This window comes from Carcharhinus amblyrhynchos, chromosome 21 (assembly GCF_965287045.1).
Source record: "Carcharhinus amblyrhynchos chromosome 21, sCarAmb.v2.hapA, whole genome shotgun sequence".
Lineage (NCBI taxonomy): Eukaryota > Metazoa > Chordata > Chondrichthyes > Carcharhiniformes > Carcharhinidae > Carcharhinus > Carcharhinus amblyrhynchos.
In genome coordinates, this window is record NC_137344.1 from 21,334,393 (window position 1) to 21,358,928 (window position 24,536).

Here is a 24,536-nt window from a genome sequence, read left to right on the forward strand (position 1 = left end):
TTTCAGACTGTGGGAGAAAACTGGAGCAGCCAGAGGAAACCCACACAGGCACGGGGAGAATGTGCAAACTCCACACGGACAGTGAGCCAAGCTGGGAATCAAACGTAGGTCTCTGGAGCTGTGAGGCAGCAGTGCTAGCCATTGTGCCACCATGCCTTCCAACTTCCAGGTGTATCATTATGACCTCAAAGTTATCCTCCCCTAAAAAGGTAGATTGCTGGAGAACTGAAAAGCATGGATTTGGATCCATAAGATGAGCAGCAGGACTGCTCTAACAACCCAATTAGTTGACACTACCACCAATCTTAATCTGTCTTAGACGTGACTCCTGTCTTATACTGTGTGGGGCACAGTTGGGAAGGCAATGCTTACATTTCGAGAAGAAGGCTCAACACCACTGATCTGTCTTTTTCTGATCATTCTGCAGATCATTCGAACATCCGATGTACCTGCTGCAACAACCCAAAAGGAGAATGACCAAAGAGTCATTGATGCTTACAGATGTCATTGTCACTATCTGGAAGACGACACATTTCACTTAGGCAACGATAAGCCTGACACAAACCATTCCGGCTGCTACTATTTAGCCATTGCTTTTTCATTTCATTCATCTTCTTTCTTATTCTATTATTTTAGAATCAAAACACACAAACAATTAATGTCACTTCAAACAAACTTACAGGTGACTATCGGAATTGAAGGTGGGAGTGATTACAATTCTTCACTGACAAGTTCACAAGATTACATAAACCACAAGGCCAATGTATTGTCATCTGACTCTTAAGTAATCCATTTAAAAATGTAATGTTGCTTTCGACAGTAAATACAGTGGTGCTATTTTGAACAAATAAAAATTTAAGCCTGATTTACTGTTGCAATCTTTGGAAAGCACTTTTGTCCTTGATAGCAGTTGCTGTGGACGACACTGGTGACCAGGACATTCCAATCAGTTGTGGCGTGAGGACTCCCGCACTGAAGAAATAAATCTGGAATCGCAGCACTGACCCTGCTTTCTCACTCATCAAATTATACTGATGAACTGCCTCGCTTTTCAAACGGCTGGCTTCCATTCTGATAGCTGGCAATGGACTAAAGGTCTATCGATTATGTTCAAATATATAAAAAAGTGAAATCTTAGATATTAGTGGTTCTTGATTCTCCATAAAAGAATCCCAACAGATTAATTTACCAAATCATGCTGAACAACAGAGGAACTTCACTTGCAGTTTTGTTGAATTTTTGATTGATAATACTCCTATGAAGAACCTTGCAACATGTTACTATGTCAAAGGCACTGTATAAATGCAAGTTGTTGTTGTAACTGTCCGTAGCTCTTCTCTCTCCCTTTCTCATGGTCTCTTCCTTATGATTTGTTCATGGAATGTGAGCCTTTGTCAGCTAGATCAGAATTTATTGTCCATTTCTAATTGCCCTTGAGAAGGTGGTGGCGAATTGCCTCCTTAAACTGCTGCAGTCCATGTGATGTGAACATAAGAACATAAGAAATAGGAGCAGGAGTAGGCCATCTAGCCCTTCGAGCCTGCCCCGCCATTCAATAAGATCATGGCTGATCTGTCGTGTCTCAGTTCCACATTCCCGCCCTCTCCCCATAACCCTTAATCCCCTCGCTTATCAAAAACCTATCAACCCGCGTCTTAAAAATATTTAGCGAGGCAGCCTCCACCACTTCAACGGGCAGAGAATTCCAGAGATTCACCACCCTTTGAGTGAAGAAGTTCCTCCTCAACTCCGTTCTAAACCGCCCCCCCCTTTATCTTGAGGCTGTGCCCCCTAGTCCTTCTGTCCTTTCTGAGCGGGAAGAGTCTCTCCACCTCTATCCTATCCATCCCATTCATCATCTTATACGTCTCAATGAGATCTCCCCTCATTCTTCTAAACTCTAACGAGTACAAACCTAGTTTATTCAGCCTCTCCTCAAAGCTCAACCCCCTCAACTCCGGTATCAGCCTAGTAAACCTCCTCTGCACTCCCTCCAAGGCCAAAATATCCTTGCGTAAGTGTGGCGGCCAAAGCTGCACACAGTACTCCAGCTGCTGCCTCACCAATGCCCTATACAGCTGCAGCAAGACCTCCCTACTTTTATATTCAATCCCCCTCGCTATGTGGGCACATCAGAGTGCTGTTCAGGAAGGAGTTCCATGATTTTAACCCAGATACAGTGAAAGAACAATTTCAGAGATCCAAGAATGCTGTGTGACTTTGAGGGGATCTTGCAGGTGGTGGTGTTTCCATGTGTCTGCAGCTCCCGTTCTTCTAGGTGATATAGGCTGTGGGTTTGGAAGGAGCTGCGACTTGGATCTCTGATTGTTTCTGGGTCAAAATCATGGAACTGTTTCCCTAATAGCACTCTGATGTGCCTAAGCCACATGGATTGCAGCAGCTCAAGGAGGCAGTTCACCAGCACCTTCTCAAGGGCAATTAGAGATGGGCAATAAATTCTGACCTAGCCAGCAAAGGCTCTCATGAACAAATAATGCAGGGAGAGACCAAGAGAAAGGGAGAGAGGAGCTATAGAAAGTTATAACAACAACTTGCATTTATAGGTTTGCATTTGAGTACCGCATACTCTTATATTAGACAATTCCTGGTCATTTCTGATTGCTTGGCATCTCTAACTCGAGTGCTTAAACAACGTTATAAAGCTGCTTTTTGGCACCTCAGTCTTGTTTAATTTGGTTACTGTCTGCTGTGCTGAATGACGAATGTTCTATACTAAGCAAACTCCCCATTACTCACTGGCCTCGGCACATAATATTCCGTGTTTAACTAAGTCTGTTGCTAATAATTCATGCACAGATTGGAGAAGGTGTATAAATAGCAAAGTATCTGATAAACATGATTAAGAATATTTGATTAAAAATAGACATTTAAGGTGCAAATGAAGCCCAATATAGGATGTGTCTACAGTCACTAGAATGAGGAAAACTGACAGATACAATTTTTGGTCTCATCCTTTAATCATCTAACTAATTCGCTACTTGACAAGACAGTGCACATGTACATTAATTACTGCTTAGACACACAACACACGTAAATGTAATATACAAAGCCCTCCTGGTCAACACTGAAATTAGTGGAAATTTATTCTGGCCATTTTTATGAAAAATAGCATTTGATACATTTAATTGTAGTAATCTATAGCTGGCCCCTTCCCAAAATCAAATTAAGTTCATTGAGATCACAGGGTAGTATCTTTTCAATTAGTGCGATTGACCTGAATATGACAAGTAGATTACTGGGCAAGGATACCACAGTTTTAAGCACAATTATATCATTTTGGTTAGGTTTAATTTGGACCAACAGTTTTTCTTTCTCATACACATTGCAGATGTTGGCATCAGCCCTGGTGCAGTCTAATGTATCAATGCTAACCCATGCTGGTTGCACTTTCTAAGCATGTAGGCTTGTCCTTTATGGGCCATAAATACATCTGATTTTCTGAATTGCCTCAGAGCTCAAGGGTGCAAATCTAACATAGCCATTTGAATAAAATATACTTTAAGACAAATGCAGAAAATATTGCACAAGAATATAACTTTTTTAAAGGATGAAGATATGAGGCATATTCTTTTTTAAGCACCTACCCACCTCATCACTGTAGTCTTCATTATTTCTTTCTCCAGAAATAGATCTTAGAATAGAATGGCGACAGCACAGAGAGAGGCCATGTGGCCACTCATGGTGGTGCAGGATCTCGGCAAGTGCATAAAATTGCCGGACCATAAGATATAGTAGTAGGAATAGTTCACTCAGCCCATCAAGCCCACTCCGCCACTCAGTGAGATCATGACTGATCTGCTACGATAATCATTAACTCCACTTTCCTGCCTTATCCCTATAATCCTTGATTGCCTTACAGAGTCAAAATCTGTCGCTCTCAGCCTTGAATATACTTACAACCCAGCCTTTGCTCTGCGGTAACAAATTCCGCAGATTCACCCTCTGAGAAAAGAAATTCCTCCTCATCTCTGTCTTAAATGCATGGTCCCTTACTCTAAAATTACGCCCTCTGATCCTATACTCTCCTACAAGGGGAAACAACTTCTCAGCATCTACCCTGTCAAGCCTCTGAGAATCCTATATGTCTCAATAAAGTCACCTCTCATTCTTCTAGGTTCCAATGAGTACAGGTCCAACCTACTCAACTTCTCCTCATAAGAAAATTTCTCCATATGCAGAATCAACCTAGTGAACCTTCTCTGGAATGTCTCCAATGTTAATATATCTTTCCTCAGAGAAGGGGGCCAAAACTATTCACAGTATTTCAGGTGTTGTTTAACTAGTGCCTTGTATAGTTTTAGCATGATTTCCTTATTTTATACTCCATTCCCTTTGAAATAAAGGCCAGCATTCCATTCTCCTTCCCCATTACCTGCTTAACTTGCATGCTATTTTTAGTTCTGTAGGTAAGAGGATTCCCAAATCCGTCTGTGCTGCAGCTTTCTGCAGTCTTTCCATTGAAATAATATTCAGCTCCTTTATTTTTCCTACCAAAATGTATAATTTCACATTTTCCTATATGATATTCCACCTGCCAAGTTTATCTGGTCACTCACTTAGCCTGTCTATATTCCTCAGTAGACTTTTCCGGGGTAGATTTTCCACGAGAATCATCGCAAGTGGGATAGAAAATTTGATGGATGATTTAAAGGTCCATTGATCTCAGTTGAAAATTTCTGGACTCGTTGGATGCGACTGGAATATCCCACTCTTTGTGTCATCCTCATCACTCGCCTTCCCACCTATTTTTGTGTCATTTGCAAACTTGGCAATAGTACATTCACTTCCCTCGTCCAAGTCACTAACACATATTGTGAATAATTGTGCCCCCAGCACTGATCCCTGTGACACTCCACTAGTTACAGATTGTCATCCTGAAATGTCCCTCTTATCCCAACTCTCTGTTGTCTACTAGTTTGTCAATCCTTTAACCATACTAACCTACTAGTCCAACACCATGGCCTCTTATCTTATTAAGTAGGCTTTTGTGCAGTATCTAACTGAGTACATTTTGGAAATCCAAGTATATTACATCTACTGGTTCTCCTTTATCTATTCTGTTATATATTTATCTGCTGAAAATATTTATCTGCTGATAATTATCCAATATCCACAATTGAATCTGCCACAACTACAGTCTTAGGCATTGCTGGGCTGGACACTGACACTTAGTGATCAAATGGGTCTGCCTGCTATGAACTGGATTAAATTCCATCCAATGTTTCAGGCTGGACCAGGTGAGTATTTCCAGCATTTTCTGTTTTCTTTTTATTTTAGACTTCCAGCACCTTGCTTTTGCTCTTTGACTTTTCACTCTGTTTCTGAGACAAAGGGTTCTGTATGATTTACCAACCACTTTCCCTAGTTGCCCCGACACCTTCACCAATATGTGCATGTAGCCCCAATCCCTCTGCTCCTGCAGCCCCTCGAGTCCAGCTTGTGTATTCCTTTCAATTCAGTATCTTTCCCTAGTCATTTACTTCTCAAACCCAGTGCTCTTTAGATAAATCATAGCCCATTACCAAATATATTTCCATTGAAGTGCATTGAATACACTTACTTTATTCAAATATGTCTGCTGTAATAACAACCAGTCAAAGTGATTACTTAGTTTGCAATTTGAAGTTACAAGCTATTTGCATTTGACATTGACGGTACAAGACTATAGTTTAATTTTAGCTTATACTCAGACATTAGAGTGTATACACCATATCGTAGTATCTAGTAACTGTACATACCATTTTATATTCTAAATCTGTTGGTTAAATGACATTCTTTCCAGAATGTCCTTAGATTTCTGACTCGACAAATTCAGGAAGAAAATTACAATCAACTCTCTCTTGCAACAAAGCATGCTTTCTCCTGAAAGTTACTTTTATTTGGAACCTTTTTGCACAACAATATCTAAGGATGGGCAAATATAAAGCTGTATTGGGGTCTGACCCCATTTGGAGTATTGTGAACAGTTTTGGTCTCTGTACCTAAGGAAGGATGTGCTGGCCTTGGAGAGGATCCAGAGGAGGTTCACAAGAATGATCCATGGAATGAAGAGCTTGTTGCATGAGGAAAGGCTGAGGACTCTGGGTTTGTACTCGTTGGAATTTAAAGGGATGAGGGGGGAATCTTATTGAAACTTATAGGATACAGCATGGCCTGGATAGAATGGATGTGGAGAGGGTGTTTCCATTAATAGTAAAAACTAGAACCAGTAGGCACAAACTTATGCTAAAGGGACGATCCTTTTAAACAAAAATGAGGAGGAATTTCTTCAGCTAGAGAGTGGTGAATCTGTGGAACTCTTTGCCGCAGAAGGCTGTGGAGGCCAGGTCATTGACTGTCTTTAAAACAGAGATAGATAGGTTCTTGATTAATAAGGCGATCAAGGGTTATGGGGAAAAGGCAGGAGTATGGACATGAGAAAAATGTCAGCCATGATTGAATGGTGGTGCAGACTCGATGGGCTGAGTGGCCTAATTCTGCTCCTATGTCTTATGGTCTTATGCTCTTATATACATAAAGGTGGCTAGTTTTCTCTCCTATGCTCTCCCCTGTGGGTACAGTTGCTCAGGTGTGGCTCCCAAGGTTCCTACACCTCTGCTCTCCTTTCCAGTCATTATTATTTGTGAACATACCTTTAGCCTGACTCCTGGCACACTATTCCGTCATTGGAGGAATGCTATCCAACCTGAACCTTTTTTTAACACGCACTTATAAAGGCTTTCAGTTGAGGTATCTAACTATCAGCCAGTGACAGGGATAAAAGTTAGTGAAGAAAATAAAAACTATACATCCCACCAGATGTGCTATTTTAATGAAGTTACAGGTAGCAATAAGCAGTATTTAAAAACATGTTCTACTAAGCCACGGGCTAAGTTTTGTGCGTGTGTGCGCACGCATGGTTGTGCGGATGCATTTTATTTGATTTTTTTGTCCCCCTGTGGTTAAGAAATCAAGCAGGAAGGATTTCTTAACAAGGTTAGAAGTCAATACCCTAAACATTTCAAAATGTTCTTCCATGACAAATAGATGCGAACCTATTCATTACGTTCCATCACAAAATCTTGCATTTTGTAACAACAAATGCTACTTTTCATTTCAAGATTTGTTTAAATTTAATAAAAAATATATTGAAGGAAGAAACTGATCTTGTACCCAATGTAAATTCAGAGGCAGCACCTGGCACCTGAGCTCGATCCTGCTCTGAGTTTTATTTAAATACCGCCCTGGTGCAGCTTGCCAGTTCAGGGTGATGGGAAATGACTTAGTTGCTACCCTGAACTTGCTACGCTGTCGGGAGGGGAACCTCCTCTGTGCCCATAAAAACAAAGCGGAAAATTTCCTGGACCTTGTTTTTCGACTGATGTCTAGGATTGCCACTCAGTGCCTGGTGCAATGAGATAGCGTGTGCCCAGCGTGCAGCAAACCTCTACTTAAGGAGCCAACGCCTGTTTCAGATGGGTGCACTGTAAGATTGAGTCGATTCCATTTTACAGTGGGTGACCATGATTCTAAATTCCTGTCCCCCATCCCTGTTGCCATTAAATGGAGTCGTACAGATCCCTAATTCCATTTTTATTATCACAAGCACAAAAGCAACCTTAAACGGAGTTCCATGCTAAAGTAATCCTTACATTTATCCAAGGTAAATAAATTGTTCAATGGAACAGCTGAGGCCTTCCATAATTCCCAGCATTTTAGCAAGTGTCCATAGATTATTCTTAAAAGAATAAATGCTTGATTTTATATGTATTAACACATGGGGGAAGGAAAACAGAATCTTTTTGTATTCATAAAAAAAATTATAATTATAACTTGTTCCTTCGCAGTTAGATAAAATTGTGTTTATGTTCCAATTAGGCTAAAGAAATCAACATATAATGCACGTACCTTAAGTTGAACGAAGGATTGTTTCATATCAGACAAACAATTGTGTGGGGCAGATCACATGATGCAGACAGATTCTGCAGATAGGTGTGGGCGATCATCAGATGAAATCTCATTTAGGTGGAGCAATGCACACTTAACCTTAATAATGTTGGAATCAAGATGTCTCTGCAAGTAAGTACATTGCAAAGAGCAGCACTGATCCGTATAAACCAGGAAAACCCCAGACTTCATGTTGAGTTAGTTCATTTAAAGAAGGGTAATAACATTTGGCCTCAGGGTCTCCAGACTAGGCAGGGGAAATATCATGGAGTTTCTACTGCTGATTACTTTCCAGTGACCCCAGATGGAGTGGGGTGTGTGTGCAAACGTTGGGTCAAGAGATGACCTGCTTTGACTGTCAATACATCATTGAATACAATGGACTTACACTTTGCATTGGGTCCTCCACATGCTCAGAATTATCCAAAGTGTTTTACTTTTGAAGCTGTTGAAATGGAGATAAACAAAAAGGGACAATTTATCCTGCAGGAATATCCCATGAACGACAATGAAATAAATATCCTGACATCTGTTTCAGATTGGTGGAGGGATAAATGTTGGCCTGGATAGTGAGGGCATCTCTTTGCTCTCCTTTGAATAGTACCATGAAACCTTATACAATTATAGGTTAGGTTAGGCCTCAATTTAATATTGCATTCAAAGATAGCATCTCTAACAATGTAGCACCCAGTTAGCACTGCACTTAAGTGGCATCTAGATTATTGGCTCATGATTCTGAAATGGGGTTTGAACGAAAATACACCCTAATGTTTTTTGTTTGTATGTGGCAGATTTGTTTAGGTAGTGTGAGCCCTTTAACATGTTTAAATTGGCTGCACAACTAAGTAATTTAGAAGTGTTGATTTGTGCACAGCCTATGGGGAACACACGGTCTGCGGGTTTCACTCATATTAGAGAAAATATTGCCATGAACACATAATCTGCTGGCTCATTGAGAAGCTTCCAACACAAACTCATCCCTAGATACAATGCACTGTTAAGCACTGAGTAGTTGATGAAACGCATTGTTTTGGCTCATGCACTTCTGGCTAACCTCTCACTTTCGACTCCATTAGCTTGAGGTCATCTAAAACCTTGCTACCCTATCCTAACTGCATTATGTCCCAGTCCCACTCTTCCCCCCAGTGCTTTCTAACTTACATTGGCTCTCCCTCAAGCAATGTCTTCATATTGGAAATCACAGTGGTTAGCACTGCTGCCTCACAGCGCCAGAAACCCAGTTTCAAGTCCAACCTTGGGTCATTGTCTGTGTGGAGTTTGCACGTTCTCCTGTGTCTGCATGGGTTTCCTCTGGGTGCTCTGGTTTCTTCCCACAGTCTAAAGATGTGCTGGTTAGGCTGTGCTAAATCCTCCCTCAGTGTACCCGAATAGGCGCCCAAATGTGGCGACTAGGGGATTTTCAAAGTAGCTTCATTGCAGTGTTAATGTAAGCTTACTTGTAACATGAATAAATACATTTTAAACTTTAAACTTTAGATCCCTCCATGGACTCGCCTCTCCCTATCTTTGTATTCCAGCATAACAACTCTGAGCTACCTGTGCATCTCCAACACTGGCTCTTCAGCACACTGGATTTTAATTGCCCCACTTTTGGTAATCTGGCTCTTAGCTGCCAGAGGCTGAACATTCTGGAATTGTCTTCCTGAAATTGTACCTGCCTAATATTACCTCCTGTGCCTCTATGTCAAATTTTGTTTGAGAAAGCTTTGGATGTTTGATTATTTTCAGGCACTATATAAATATAGGCTGTTGCAGTTGTAGTTGCTATCTAATTTACCAAAGAGCCAAACAGTGAAATAGGAATAGGAAAAAATTAGAGAATGATAAGAACTCACTAATGGACATTTATATACAGGGAAAATGTGTGTCCAAATAATGGACAGAAATTTAAGTGTGGAAAAGAATTGGGAATTTAGACAAAAGCTGTAACAAATCTTTTGAATGTGCTGCATTAGCAGTAAAAACTCACTATAACCTCAGTAGAATATCACAGAGAATATCTGCTTAGTTTAAAGTAAAGCACATTCAATTCTGAACAAAAGACAAGAAACATTGCAAGGCCATTTGACCCATTTGCTTTTTTCCTCTGCTGGATCAATTCCCTTGTTTGGTCCTGCACACAGTTGCTCCTCTCTTTTATTTCTTTTTCCCTCTGGAACTAGAAATCTTTATAATACTTGTCTGATTCCAAAACAGTGAAAATAAAAAATCCCATTTCCAAAATTAAAATAGTGATATCATCAGATAGTTTACTTTGTTTTATCATTCTCTCTGATCAATTATAATAGATGTATAGGTTTTATATATCTGTGTGTATATATATATATATAAAATATGTTTATGCATATATAGAACGCTGAGTAGAAAATCGTACAATACGATTAGATTTCTGCTTTTGAGGTTGACTTGGTCCCTTGTGGAATAAAAAAACTATTACCTGGGCCGTCATTCAAAATATCCATGTTTTTTTTTAATAATGCAGGAAGCAGTTAATTTCATAAACTCAGATTTTTGTTATTGGAAAGATTAACTATATTACAGGAAAATAACAAAACCGTGTGTTTTTTTTACATTGGTTGAATAAACCTGTTAAGACGACAAAACAGTGCGAGATTATTTTACTCTGTTTTATTACAGTAGACAAGAAATGTATATCAGTACAAGAAAGAATACTTGCTCCATTTGGTTGCTTTTGAAATATGGTGCTGTCACCTTTTTTATAACGCTATTTTTGACAACTCATATCACCAAATTTAGTGCAGGCAATTTTTTCATTCACTGAAGCACAGTAATACTGAACCATACAAACGTGTTAAATACTTTCTCCACTAAATAACAGTGCCATTCTGCTTGCTGCCTTTAAAGAAAACCTGAAGACTAGATTCAATGTCTAGCCAAAAATTCTAAATTCAGGGCATGGACAATAAACTGTACCGATTTCAAAATGCTTTGTATTTACTCTTACCTTGTGAGAGTTAGTCCCTGCTTTAGAAATCAATTCTGTGTTTCCAAATTTCTGCCAGTTAAAGGCAGAACACTTTGAATTTTCAACTTTCAATTTGTTAACATTCACAGTCTCCACAATTTTAAACAGTGGCTCCCTGTTTTCAGATTTCATTTGAACCCCCGTTGAGCTACGTAAGCAGGGCTGGTATGCATACTGCTACTATAATAAATGCTTTGAGGAAACCTTAAGATTTAAGGAATGTTCTGTGATTCCTTATGGTTTATCTAAACACAGGGAACGGGCATGACTGAAATCTCTACTTTGGGAAAGCAACCTGCAATTAGCTTTTTGAGAAACTGTTTTTTGAAAAATCCTCGGAATTTCAAGAAGACATTAAATGTCATTCTTGCTCAGATATGTTCACTGTTGTTACATCGCATCAGAAATGCAATTACAGCCACTGAAATATTGGCGAACAAATGTCTTCAAAGTGCATCTTACAGTTGAAATTCTGCAGTGAACTACTTGAGCCGAATTAAAATAAATATCTCTGTTCCTTCATTTGTTACTGAACTGTATATAATTATCCACTTACCAATACATTTTTGCTATTTACCAAGCATGAGATTTTAAAACATAGAATACAGAAGCAGAAAGAGGCCATTCAGCCCTTCAAGCCAGCTGACCATTCATTTTCATCATGGCTGATCATCAAATTCAATATCCTGATCACACCTTCCTCCCATATCCCTTAATCTCTTTAACCCCTAGAGCTATATCTAATTTCTTCTTGAAATCACACAAAATTTTGCCCTCAGCCACTTCCTGTGGGATTGAATTCCACAGATTCATTACCCGCTGGGTGAAGAAATTTCTTCTCACCTCAGTCCTAAAAGATTTACCCCTTATCCTCAAATTATGACCCTCTAGTTCTGCACTCCCCCACCATCAGGAACATTCTTTCTGAATCTATCCTCTTTAAAAGCATGATTATGGTCTGTTGCTAATTTGGAAAAATTGCCCTAACTTAAGAAAATAATTTTGTTTCCTCAAAATGATTAAAGAGTTCTTTTTGATAAATTGGTTGATTATTTTGACTACTTTTAAATGCAAATCATCCAGGCTGCACCATAATACATTTATTGAGTTACACTGAAACCATCCAAGTAGGCATTGGATAAACACGATGCTAGATGGTTTGGATATTGTGGAGTCCATTGCCGAGTTATTACCAGCCTGCCTGATTTATGGTGCACGCTGAATTAGACCTGAACATCACTTCAAGACATGACTTCTTGGATTGTGTGGCCGATGGTTCTCTCTTCCTTTCCAAGAACCAGTCCCTTGTCAGCCCTGGCAGATCTAAACACATGGGCCAATATTAATGCCCCTCATTTAAATTTCCAAAGGGATTGTTCTTTGGATCTTCTGACTGGGAGAAAGAATGATCTCAATTGAAACCGCTTCTATTTAATTGCATGAATGACACTATCCTATTTTTGTCTGCATGAATGCCTTAGAACATTTTATATAAATAAGGAACACTGATCAGATATTGCTGGGAGGAAGAAATGGCTCTGAATTTAACATTTGATTTCAGTGCATACCACACAGGTTCCGTGACACATTGGTTCAAGTCAACATATTTTATTTTCTTTTTGGGTTAGTCACATTCCTTTAAAGCAAATCCTAAATATAATCAGCCTGAAAAAGGGGCCACACCAACCCATCCCTAGCAATGCTATAGGCCAGAATTTACTATGGAATGCTGCTTTTACCAGTTATGAAACACACAATTATCTCCTCCATGGACATTTTGTTCTGCGAATTGAAATCACAGAAAACAGTGCTTGAAAACGTGTTTGTCAGTCTTCCTTATTAGCTCATCAGTATGCAGAACTGGTGCTTTTCATTACTATTATTAAGCGATGACAGTAACAATTAATTCTCATTGGACTGACCCCTGTGTTAAATTGAAGCCAGGACTGACAAAGATCCAGGTAAGTCCAAAATGCTACAAAGCTGCCTGGCTAAAATTATTTGGATCTATTGCATATTATCTATTATTATTATTGTTATTATTATTATTATTATTATCTATTAACTAAGAGCTGTTGTTGCTCAGTCCATGTTCAAATTTTATTGTGTTGTCACATCATTTGAGCAAGTACACAACTAGCATCACCACACACATGTATCTTTAAGCCAATTCATGCTATCTTGGACTGATTGGGTAGCACAGTGCTTTAAACAGTAGCCATTCGCCTCTGGAATTTAGATTCACAACCAGTTCAAGCTGAATTGATAAAACATTGCACTTTTTGCTTGATACGTGTCTGTAATCCTGATCCTGAAACAGCGTCTAATCACAGCACAAAATCTGCTTCTCAATTAGCACACTTATTCAGAAAAAAAGAACAATACTTCAGCAGCATAAAAAATTGAAGATGAAAAGTTGACTCTTCTTATTTTTTTTACCCTCTGAAGTATTCCAGAATAGATACTCATATTAACCAAAGGATTAACTGAAGACTATCTCAAGGCCTCTGCCAATAATGTTCTTTAATGAGAAACCCAGAAATTCATGAGAATCACTGATCCTAAGTGACTTTCTTAGTTTCCCATTCTGCCTGTAGGGGAAGAACCTGAACCCCATGTTGCTTTCCAAACTGATTAACATGATTAAGATGCCAAGACTCATTCACTGATAGCTTGCTTGTCTCTGACTCAGAAGGTTCAAGGTGCACTCCTAAAACCTGAGCATATAATCTGGACTGACATTTCAGTGCAGTATTGAGGAGGTGTTTCATTATCAGAACAGTCAGATGTTAAACTGGAATTCTAACTTCCTGTCAGAGGGTTGTAAAAGATCCCATGGTACTAGTCAAAGAAGGGCATGGTAGTTTGCCTGGTGTCCTGGCTGTTATTGATCCCTTAGCTAACATCACCAATGCAGATTATTTGATCATCTTGTCATTATTTGATCTATCTTGTCATTGTTGGTTGGACCTTGCTGTGCACAAAGTGGTGACTAAATTTCCTGCATTATAACAATGACTACATATGAAAAATATTTAATTGTTTGTAAAGCACTTTGGGATGTCTTAAGGGTCATGAAAAGTGCAAGATTTTTCTTCTTTCTATCTCACAGGAGTAAATGATGAAATTGTAGAATATTGTGAAATGGGTGATAGTGAACCAGCAGTCAGTTTTAGAACTCTTGCAATCATTGAAGTCAATGGAAAGATGGAAAATGAGCTATCATCATTTTTATGCTACAGGGTAAAGTCAAGATCTACTCCACAATATGAAAATCCCTGAGGGGAGACAAATTCCTCCTCATTGCTTGCATTGGATTGCCAAACCTTCTGCTGCCCTTTCACCGTTTTTAACTTTTACAAGTATTTGCCCTGAATTGAAATTGGTGATACGTACTCTTAAACTTTTTAAGAAAAAAAATTAATGAAACAAGCACTTACAAAAATCTGCTATGTTAAACATATTCAAAATGTACTTGTGGTTAGTGAGCTGGGTTAGTTAAAGTATGAGAATCTCCTACATTTTAACAGTGAATACATTTTGAAGTACTTCACTGGCTCTTTGGGGCGCCCTGTATTCGTGAAAACCATTGTATAAATGCAAGTATTTTGTTCCTTTGAAGATTCCTAATGGTTTTTTCTCATTTTAAACATTTTCTTATATTTTGATATCGGCTGCAGGGGCAGGCAAGTCTTGTTTTGATTTCTGTTATATTTCCTCCTTAGCTCTCACTTGCTGATTGTCCTTTCTTTAGATTCCCCTCTAAGTCTGTATTCTTCTCTGTCCAAGATGATCTCTTTCTGGTCCTGCGCTTGGGTTAATCTGTAACCGATTAGAAGGAAACACAGTAGCAAACATTCTGACCCCACAAAAAATCCGCCTAAATGATTTTAGGGCTCGTTCCTGAATGGGAGCGAATGGTTCTCTTACAGTTGACTGCTCAGGCTGCTCCGTGCCTGGGACAAATAGGTGGAACGTGTGTGATGCACATTTCCCCCTTTTGTATGGGAAAATTGCACATAGAAGGGTAGGATTCCAATTAGCTTAGCTTAGCAGCCTTCCGCTGCAACCAGGTGAACGGTACTCATTGCCCATTGGTACGCTCACTTAAAAATTGTATCAGGTGGGCCTTGGGCATCTATGGGTACAATCAGATTGCTCTCCTGGCACCTGGATTGTTCAGTTACTGGCTGTCCCTCTTTCAGCTGAAAATGACCCATTAATAAATGAAAAAACAGGACCCAATGATGATGCAGAGAGAACACTAAATCAAGTATCAGGAAAGCAGTGGAGGCGATGGTCTAGTGGTATTATCTCTAGACTATTAATCCAGTAACTCAGCTAATGTTCTGGGGACCTGGGTTCAAATCCCACCACAGCAGATAGTGGAATTTGAATTCAATAAAAAATATCTGGGATTAAGAATCCACCAATGATCATGAAACCATTGTTGAAAAAATCCATCTGGTTCACTAATGCCCTTAAGGGAAGGAAATCTGCCACCCTTACCCAGTCTGGCCTACATGTGACTCCAGAGTCACAGCAATGTGGTTGACTTTCAACTGCCCTCAGACAACTAGGGATGGGCAATAAATGCTGGCCAGCTAGCGACGCCTATGAATGAACAAAATAAAGATGGTATGGAGAGCAATAATCAAAATGAGACCAAGATTATAGGCAAAATGAAAAAAGGTTGCCCATTCGCACCATTATGAATTGTGTTTGGCTTTAAATGCTATGTCTCAGCAGCATATAAACCTTATCATTATCATCAACTTTATCATTATCTTGCTTTGTTGCATTCATTTCAGTCCTTTTTAAAAAAATAAAGCCGTAAATAGCGATAATGGGATTTTAGCTTGACAGTGATATGAAACCTCGCATGAGCTGAATTAAAATTAGTAAATGTACCATCATCAGTCACGAAGCAGGCAATGACTCAGCTTCAGTAACCTGCTGATCCCATAACACATCTACTTACAGTAAATCTGATTTTCTCCTTCTAGGCACTGACTGACCTGCTGTGTACTTCCCATATTCTTACATTTTATTCCAATTTTCCAGCATCTGTTGTTGGATTCGGTAACTATTCCATTTCAAACCCCAGTGATTGCTCCATATTTCCTGACATTGGCAGCAAGATGTCAAAGTTGCTTGTCACTGTTTGATTTATTAAAGGGATGACTGACACTTTGATCTCTACTTAATCCGTAAAATGCAGCTTTTTAAAATTCATTCTAGGGTTCACTAGCTAGGCCAGCCTTTATTGCCCATCGCTAATTACCCTTGAGAAGGAGATGGTGAGCTGCCTTCTTGAATCTTTTCAGTCCTTGTGATGTAGGTAAACCCCCAGTCCCGTTATGGAGAGAGTTCCAGGATTTTGATCCAGTCATGATGTGGAGATGCCAGCTTTGGATTGGGGTGGGCACAGTCAGAAGTCTCACAACACCCAGGTTAAAGTACAACAGGTTTATTTGGTATCATGAGCTTTTGGAGTGCTGCTCCTTCATCAGGTGAACAAGGAGCAGTGCTCCGAAAGCTCATGATACTAAATAAACCTGTTGGCTTTAACCTGGTGTTGTGAAACTTCTTACTTTGATCCAATAACTGTGAAGGAAAGGCAATATATTTCCAAGTCAGGATGGCGAGAGGCTGAGAGGGGAACCTTCAGGTGCTGGTATTCCCATGCATCTGCTACCCTTGTTTTTCTAGGTGGCCATGGTTATGAGTTTGGAAGACACTGTCTACAGAGCCTTGGTGAGTTTCTGCAGTGCATCTTGTAGATGGTACACACTGCATTTACACAGATGTGTTATTTTTAACTAAGTAGCATATTACTAGATGTTATTGTTTCCCCCTTGACAAATTGTAATTCTTTTAAAAAACTTGCAACTAGCAATTAATTACTATTACCACAAAGAATGGTTGAAGTCTGGAATGTACAGTCTGTGGGTTTGCTGGAGGCAGATTCAATGGAGGCATGCAAGAAGGCATTGGATGATTACTTGAATAGAAACAATGTGCAGAGGAGGGGTTAAAGGCAGGGGAATGGCACCAAGCCACGATGCTCATGATGAAGTTACTGTGAAAATCCCCTAGTTGCCACATTCTGGCACCTGTTCAGGTACACTGAGGGAGAATTTAGCATGGCTAATGCACCTAATCAACTTGTCTTTTGGGCTGTGGGAGGAAATCGGAGCTTCCGGAGCAAACCCACGCAGACACGGGGTGAATGTGCAGACTCTGCACACAGTGACCCAAGTAGGATTACCCTATTCCAATGCCGGCATCTCCACACAGTGACCCAAGACAGGAATCCAGCCGGGCTCCCTGATGCTGTGAGGCACCACTGTGCTGTGTCTGGAGGGATGGTGGAGACAGGAGGGGCCAAATGGCCTCCTTCTGCGTTCTGACAATTCTGTGAGGCAGGGTCAAATATAAGGATGCTAATGCTTAGTTAAATTGTGAGTGCAGAGGAACACAGGTTCATTGGAAACAAGAGGCATCTCAGGAGTTAATAACATCGCTTCTGCATACAGGGGAAGCAGAGGGAACAGTGTAATCAGATGCAGGGCAGGGCTGTCCTGGGGTGAACGCTGTTTCTGTTCAGAGCAAGGCAGAGTCGGCTGGAAAGGAAAGGGAACTCTACTGCCATTGGGCAATGACGGGCCGGGCTTATTGGTCGGGGGAGGCTGGCAGTGCGGCAAGCAGATCCAATGAATGGCTCTTCCATTGACCTCTTCCCGCCCTCCAGAGGATCACTGCTCCCCCGCCCCCTCACTGGGCAATAACCAGCAGCCAGAGACTGGATACAATCTGTAATACCGGGGCGGGGGGGGGGGGGAACTGGCCGTGCCTTTCTGAAATAGTAACATTTTCAGCAGGCAGGGAGAATGGGCAAATCCACGCAGCACCTTTCAAAAAAAAAGTTTAATCCCTCCCCTCATTTCTTTTTGAGGAGGGGGGGATGTTGTAGAGAGAGAAAAAAAGCTGCTGGTTTTTTTATATGCTGCCAATTCGCGCTCAATATACGGCGGGCTGATGGCTGCAATTTTCGAAGTGATTGAAGTATTTCCCAGTCTTTACGCGGGGTGGGGGGGGGGGGGGTAAGGACTACAGCAACATTGAAAACTCCACGTGTTCGCCACAATGCTGCAAAATGCATTCTAGTGAAGGTGCGGAGATTACATCTGCACAGCACCATCCCCACTCACCCCCAACCCCTCTCCTCCTTCCTCACCCCCTCTCCTCCTTCCCTACTCCCTCTCCCCACCCCCACACCCCCCCCAAAACAAAACCTCATCACTTTCAGCCAGACGCTGGGAGATTTGCTGATGGACAAAGTTTCAATGACAAATTGAAGAAATCGTCTTTGGAAACCGAAAATGGAGAAATAAGTTGATTTCCCCTCTCCGTCCCCAATACCACCCTAATATCCTCTCCCCACCCTCTCAATGCCACCCTATTACCCCCAATACCGCCCTATTACCCCATCCCCCAGACCACCTTCCTCCACCCCAAAAAAAAATCTTTAAAAACAGCGAACGAGATGGAGGACAGCGCGGACGGAAAGTAAAGTTGGGAAGCGATGGAAGAATTTCAGCAAAGTCTCCAGAAGGAAAGGAGGTGGGGGAATGATTTGGGGGAGGGGGGTGGTCGGGGGGAAGGGGAAACGACGTGTTTTGAATTAAGAGATTTTTGGGGAGGGTGAGAAGAAAAAATAAGCCGCGGGTGAAAATGTGTGATCGGTGGATGAGATGCGGCGCGGGTTAAAATCCGGCAAAGACGTGAGCAAAGTGAAGGTAATGTTCTTCCATTGTCCTTCCCCATTGCAGCGGCTCTGAGCTGAGCGGGGGAAGCCCGGGCTCTGCTACCAGAACAATAGAGCACATGGCCTGGACACGGGCAGGCAAAGCTTCATCATTATCATCAAACCCTTATTGATTTTAATTTTTTTACATTATTCAGGTGGAAATGTAATTCAGATGAGTTAGGGGGAATTATTTACCAAAAAAAAACTGGGCAAGATGTCTGAGAAAGGAGTTCGTTCATTCTGAGTTTAGACTTTGTAACTTTGGAGTAAAAAATCGGATCTACTATTGTAACAAACCGAGAGGCTTGACCAGTTTCTCTTCGCCTTGCTGGCTTCGCTGCCACTTAGCTGCTATAAAATAGAAAATGGCTATATTAATCACCGCTGATACTATCTTCCAGGGTGCGTGTTTTTTTGCGCGCCCACCTCACTGAAAGCATGTGATTGGAAACGTGTTAAAACATGTTTAACATAAATATTTTAATGAAGGGCTGTGCAATTGTGTGTGTGTACATATATAGGGAAACACGTTTCTCTTAATATGGTCATCCACAATTCACTCGAGGTAATTTATAAAGCGCTCAGATATATCTTGCTCCTTTTAAACGCTGTTAAAACACTCTTGAAATGTATTAACTTTGCAATTCAAGCCGCTTTGTAACACATTGCAGCTCCTGTTAGGGTTCATGGTTGTTGAAATTCTCAACAAAGATTTTAACTAGAGCAGCTCTTGGGAGCAATGTTACAGCTAATTACTAATACTGATTTTTAAAATATAACAAGGATTCGGTGAATCTTATGCTGTATAATCTTTATTTCTCACAGAGCTGTTTGCCATATCTGTAACGCGAATGGCGTAAAATAATTTGAATCAGTTGCCGATTAAAGTTTTTTTAAATTGAATTTGAAGTTGTTCTGATTTTTTTTCTCCCGCGTGGAAGTTTAAAGCCAAATGTCTCCTTTGGTTTCCCGTTCATTGACATTTACGTTAGGATCCACTGAGGAAACAGCCCAGTTAGCAGGCATATTAGCCCAGTTAGCAGGCATACTGTTACTTTGTACAAAAAAGGGTGTTGCATATAGACACTAATGCTATAGTGACTTATTAAAGGATTTTAAATTCGCATGTTTGAAAAAATGCACTAAAGATTTTGAAGGTTGGTAAACGCTGAGTCACACCTCGAGTTTTACATGTGTAAGATTTGATTTTTTTTACGATTATGCTGTGAATGGAAACGGTCTTGTCTATATACTGATAAAGATTAGTCAGCCTGATGTTCAAGACCCTCTACCACTCTCCCAAACAAGCAGTGCTAAACTTTTTTCTCTGGTTAGAGCCCGAAGATGCTAGCCTAGGTCACTTGCCAGAACTTGTATTCATTCAAAAACAAGGCCGCAAAACCATCAAGATTTGTAGGCGACACTTCATTCTGCAACGGTGCAGAAATGTAGCAGGGACGCGCGCAATTCACTGTATTTTCTGAACATTTTTGTTAATTGCAGTTTTTAAGTGAAAGATGACCAGACTTGTCTCCTGATGCTGGACTTGATTGATATTGTGTCGTCTCTACTCACAAACGTCCCTTCTGCACAATCTTCGTAAAACCCGCTGTTGATGTTGTTGCAAATGTGCTAACATTTGTGTTGAAGGCGTTTTGAGTGTCTGCTTTACGTTAGGGGTCGGAGCGGATTGTGCTTGAATTGTTTTGTTTTTTAAACTATTCGGGCTACAACCACAATTGGACCAGCAACGGCAGTCCCACAGACTGTGCCTTTTGGCGAAGATTAAGCGTCGGATCAAGCCCGAGAAGGGGATGCAATGTGTTATCTTGTCAGCTTGGATCTTGTTTGTGTCTCTTGTGGGGACCATGAATTGGATTCAATTTGAATTTGGTTTTTGGAGTTAGCAAGGAATGGATTTGGGTTCACCCAGTCCTTTCTGAACATTGGTTTGTAACTTGATTTTTTTTTAAAATGTGTTTTCGAGTCCAAAACCGAATGAGTGTGGAGTCGAAATTGATTCTATTGATTAAGAGGTTTTTGTTAAATGAAGATACGTGTTTGGGAGCACTTTGACAATATAAACCTACCATTAACTTTTCGTGTCCAAGAGTTTTTTTTAAGTTTCTCATGGAACTTGGGGCATATTTAGGAAGCGGGTGTTAACAGAAGCTGAGGTGCCGGGGCTTTTTTTTCGCGAGCAGGAAGAATCTCGACTTTGCGAACGATTAATTGGTTACGAATATAGGGTTTAATATTCTGCACCGCGTTTATTTTTACTTAATAGCTCATGCCTTTTATATGTATCCCAGCGTGGGGGGGATGGATTTAGATATGCGATTACATCGATTGTTTTAGAGTAAGACACCGAACAGTTATAGAATTAAAGAGAGTTTATCAGTCCACTTCAGTTACCAATCCAATACAATACCAATATCCATTACCAATTGAGATATCAATCCGATTATAATTTTTTTGTGGGGGGAAGGGGGTCAAGAGGCTTGGAATTCTTTCGAGCAGGCAAAGAAATGGCAACACGTGCTTCGAGCAAATTCTGCTTCGGAATCGGGTGGGGAAGGGGTAAACAGATTCTTTGTATTTCCTGATATTGCCAGGGTGCTAATCGAGAGAGCTTGGCCGGTAATGAAAGGTTTGGGACGTGGTGTTTTAGACCGCGGTGCCTGGAAGTCTTTTGACTTGAATTTTTTTTGCATGTCTCAACACGAAGCAGGTTTGGATGGCGTTTGTCTTGTGAGTTTCTGCACACACACACACGCGGTTGGAGCAATAGACAAATTTTCAGGCCGTCACGCACAAGTTATATGTGACACTCTTTCCTGTTTCTGGAGAAAATGTCGACCCACAACAAAATCGTCTCTGATTTGTGTCGATTCTTTTTTCATTCATTCTGTTTCTAAACCTATTTTCTGCATTAAGAGGGCTAGAAATGAATTGTAGTGGGATGCTGCACACAAAAAAAAACGTACACTAAACCACGTAGCAGCCGCTGTTAATTTCCAATCTTACTCATTGTTATTTAAGAAGGCTCTTTCAAAGAAGGACAAGAACTTTTCAGTGTATGTCGTTTCACACACGTTGATTTCTCAATAAGCTTCGCTGTCCGTTTCATCTGTTTTCGGCGTTGCTATTAACTCTCAGTCTTTGCCTAAGAAAATAAGAAAAACATCAACTCTTTCTTCCCCCTCCCCCTTTTAATCTTTACTTTTGCAAGATAAAACTTCAGGAAAAGCGTTTCGAAAGGGCGTAACGATGAGGCAAATAGCTGGGGGGAATAAAAAGGACAAAATAAAATAAGACCTAACAGTTAACCCCGTTTTCAACAAATGTCCAGCGCTCCTTGAGAAAAAGCGAAGCGGGGAGAACACATTAGGGTCTGGGTGAATGGAAAGTCCTTAAAGTATTTAAACCACGAGAGCTTTTTTTTTAAAAAATAACAATCGGATGTTATTTCAGGAATCGAAGTGTTGGCATATCATCATTCCATCCCCGAGTGGCGAGGCTAGATTCACTGCTACATTCATTTTAGCTTGCGTTTCCATGAATTTTGCAGACACGTAGGGTTTGGTCTCACTTCTTTCCGCCAAGTGATTGAAAAATATAAACTACAAATCCGAAGGAGCGATGAGCTCACATTCTGCGGTGGGCAATTTTATCTAATTTTAAACAGAATTGCCACAAACGAGCAGGATATTAAGCAGCGAGTGGCGTCTCTCCCAGGACAATCCTGATGGACTCTTAAAGTGCCAACGGTTGTTGAAATTGTTTTGTGTTGCTTATTAGTTGTCAAATATTGAAATGTTCTGGATTTTAAAAAAAGTATTTTTTACTCATCTTTATTTTCAGCCAAGAAACTTTCCATATAATGTCAAATTGGCTTTGAAGAGAGAACGCTCTATGATTCCTGTGCAAAAACCGCTTTCATTAATTCACATTCAACATCAAGCATAAAAGAATGGAGTGCGGTTCCCCATGGTGGAGCGGGTTAAATCCCCTCCCCTCTGTGTGAGGCTGGTCCTCTCTCTTCTCATTCTCACTGCATTAGGGGGGAAAACACCCCTGAGTTTTGCTGCACATTTCCTTTGAGGGTAGAACCGAGAATTCGATAGCCCCTCCTCGCTTCCCACCCCAGCAATCTCGCCCTGCAATCGGTTGCCTTTGTAACAAATTTCGAAGGAGATGGGGAGGACTTTGGGGGAGAGCCTCACCGTGCTCCGATGGTAGGGCCGTCGGGTTTGTGGACATTTGTGACTTGCCATTAAAGCCACGCAGTTAGTTCCCTGACTGCAATTGGAAGATAGACTGACACAACCCATCTAAAACTGTTTAGAACTCACCTCACCCTAGCTTACTTTCAATGCCCTGCTCGAATAATCGCTATACAACATGTAACAGTCTTCTCCAGCGAATTCTTCGACTGTAAAAGTTCTGTTTAATGACATTAAAACAATACAATGTATGTTTTAAAATAGCTTCAAGACATTATGGTATTTTAAGTTTACAAACTGAATTAAGTAGGATAAGCTATATAACCAGCGTTGCTATTGCCCACGTTAATTTAACATTGACCCCACATTGAGATATTTTAAGTTTACAAACAGTATTATGTAAGGTAAGTTATATAACCAGTGCTGCTATTGCCCAGGTTAATTTAACATTAAGATATTTTAAGTTTACAAACGACATTATATAAAGTAAGCTATATAACCAGTGCTGCTATTGTCCAGGTTAAGTTAACATTGACACATTGAGATATTTTAAGTTTGCAAACAGAATTATGTAAGGCAAGCTTTATAACCAGTGTTGCCAAAGTCCAGGTTAATTTAACATTGAGATATTTTAAGTTTACGAACAGTATTATATAAGATAAACTATATAACCAGAGTTGCTATTGCCCAGGTTAAATTAACGTTGGACGGAGTAACCCAGTGAGCGCCAATCCCGCGCAGAGAGCTTTCTCAGTGTGATTTCGGATTGATAGCATATGCGGCTCTAGCAGTAAAACAAAATGATCAAAAAGGCTCAAGGAAGATAAATGCTAAGGAACTAAACCGAGAGGCTGTTTCATGTTTTAAGAAACCTCTTCCCCTCACAATCTGAGCTGTGAGGTTTTGGAGTATCACATTGACGGTCGGTAACTCATGGAATTAGATGAAAATCTCACTATGTCCCTGCCACAGTCTAATGAGGAAAGGTTTGCCAATGCTGAAACTGGGCCATACTATTATATACTCTCATCTCCCTCGTATCAGTTTCACACAAGTTGTACCCCTCTGGTACTTTAAAGAACAGTGGGGGACAAAAGATAGTTGTAACCGGGAATCGATCCGAATAACAATACATCTCATTTTAAACAAGAGCTAATCTTGCAGGAATTTAAATTGAAGGCCAGGTTGCAGGTGAAGAGAAAATGTATCGTTTGCTTTTGCCCCAACACAGTTGTGTATAGAGTGCTTTGGCCAATTCGACCATTTCCCACCGGGAGGAACTTCAGTAATGAAAAGTTAAATGTCTAATGCGATTGGAAACTTTTGTTGAGGAAGCCGTTCGGGTGAGGTTGACTTTTGAAGCGGTAAGCGATACGAAGTCCAAATCGATTGGGATATATCCCTGTTAAAAAAGGAGGGAGGTGCGGGGAGCTGACACGTTATATTTTTCTCTTTGAACTGGGGTGGCTTACTTCGTCAACATTTCTGGGAGTGAAAAAAATCATAACACACACACACAGCGGGGAAGAGGAAAATCAAACGC

The 24,536-nt window shown here is 40.5% G+C and overlaps 2 long non-coding RNA genes across 3 annotated transcripts in view; one reads left to right on the top strand and one right to left on the bottom strand.

Annotated features, from left to right (window-relative positions):
• Window positions 1-18,241: 18,241 nt before the first annotated feature.
• LOC145356469 (uncharacterized) lies at window positions 18,242-20,742 on the top strand. Its single transcript, XR_013889141.1, has 2 exons — window positions 18,242-18,580; window positions 20,105-20,742. It is a non-coding gene; the product is annotated as an uncharacterized LOC145356469 (long non-coding RNA).
• The window catches only part of LOC145356468 (uncharacterized), a 54,772-nt gene continuing 49,463 nt past the window's right edge, over window positions 19,228-24,536 (bottom strand). For both annotated transcript variants that reach the window (XR_013889139.1, XR_013889140.1), the window contains exons 2-3: window positions 23,123-23,213; window positions 19,228-21,933 (exon numbers count right to left, since the gene is read on the bottom strand). This is a non-coding gene — a long non-coding RNA (uncharacterized LOC145356468). The remainder of the gene's footprint in view (window positions 21,934-23,122; window positions 23,214-24,536) is intronic.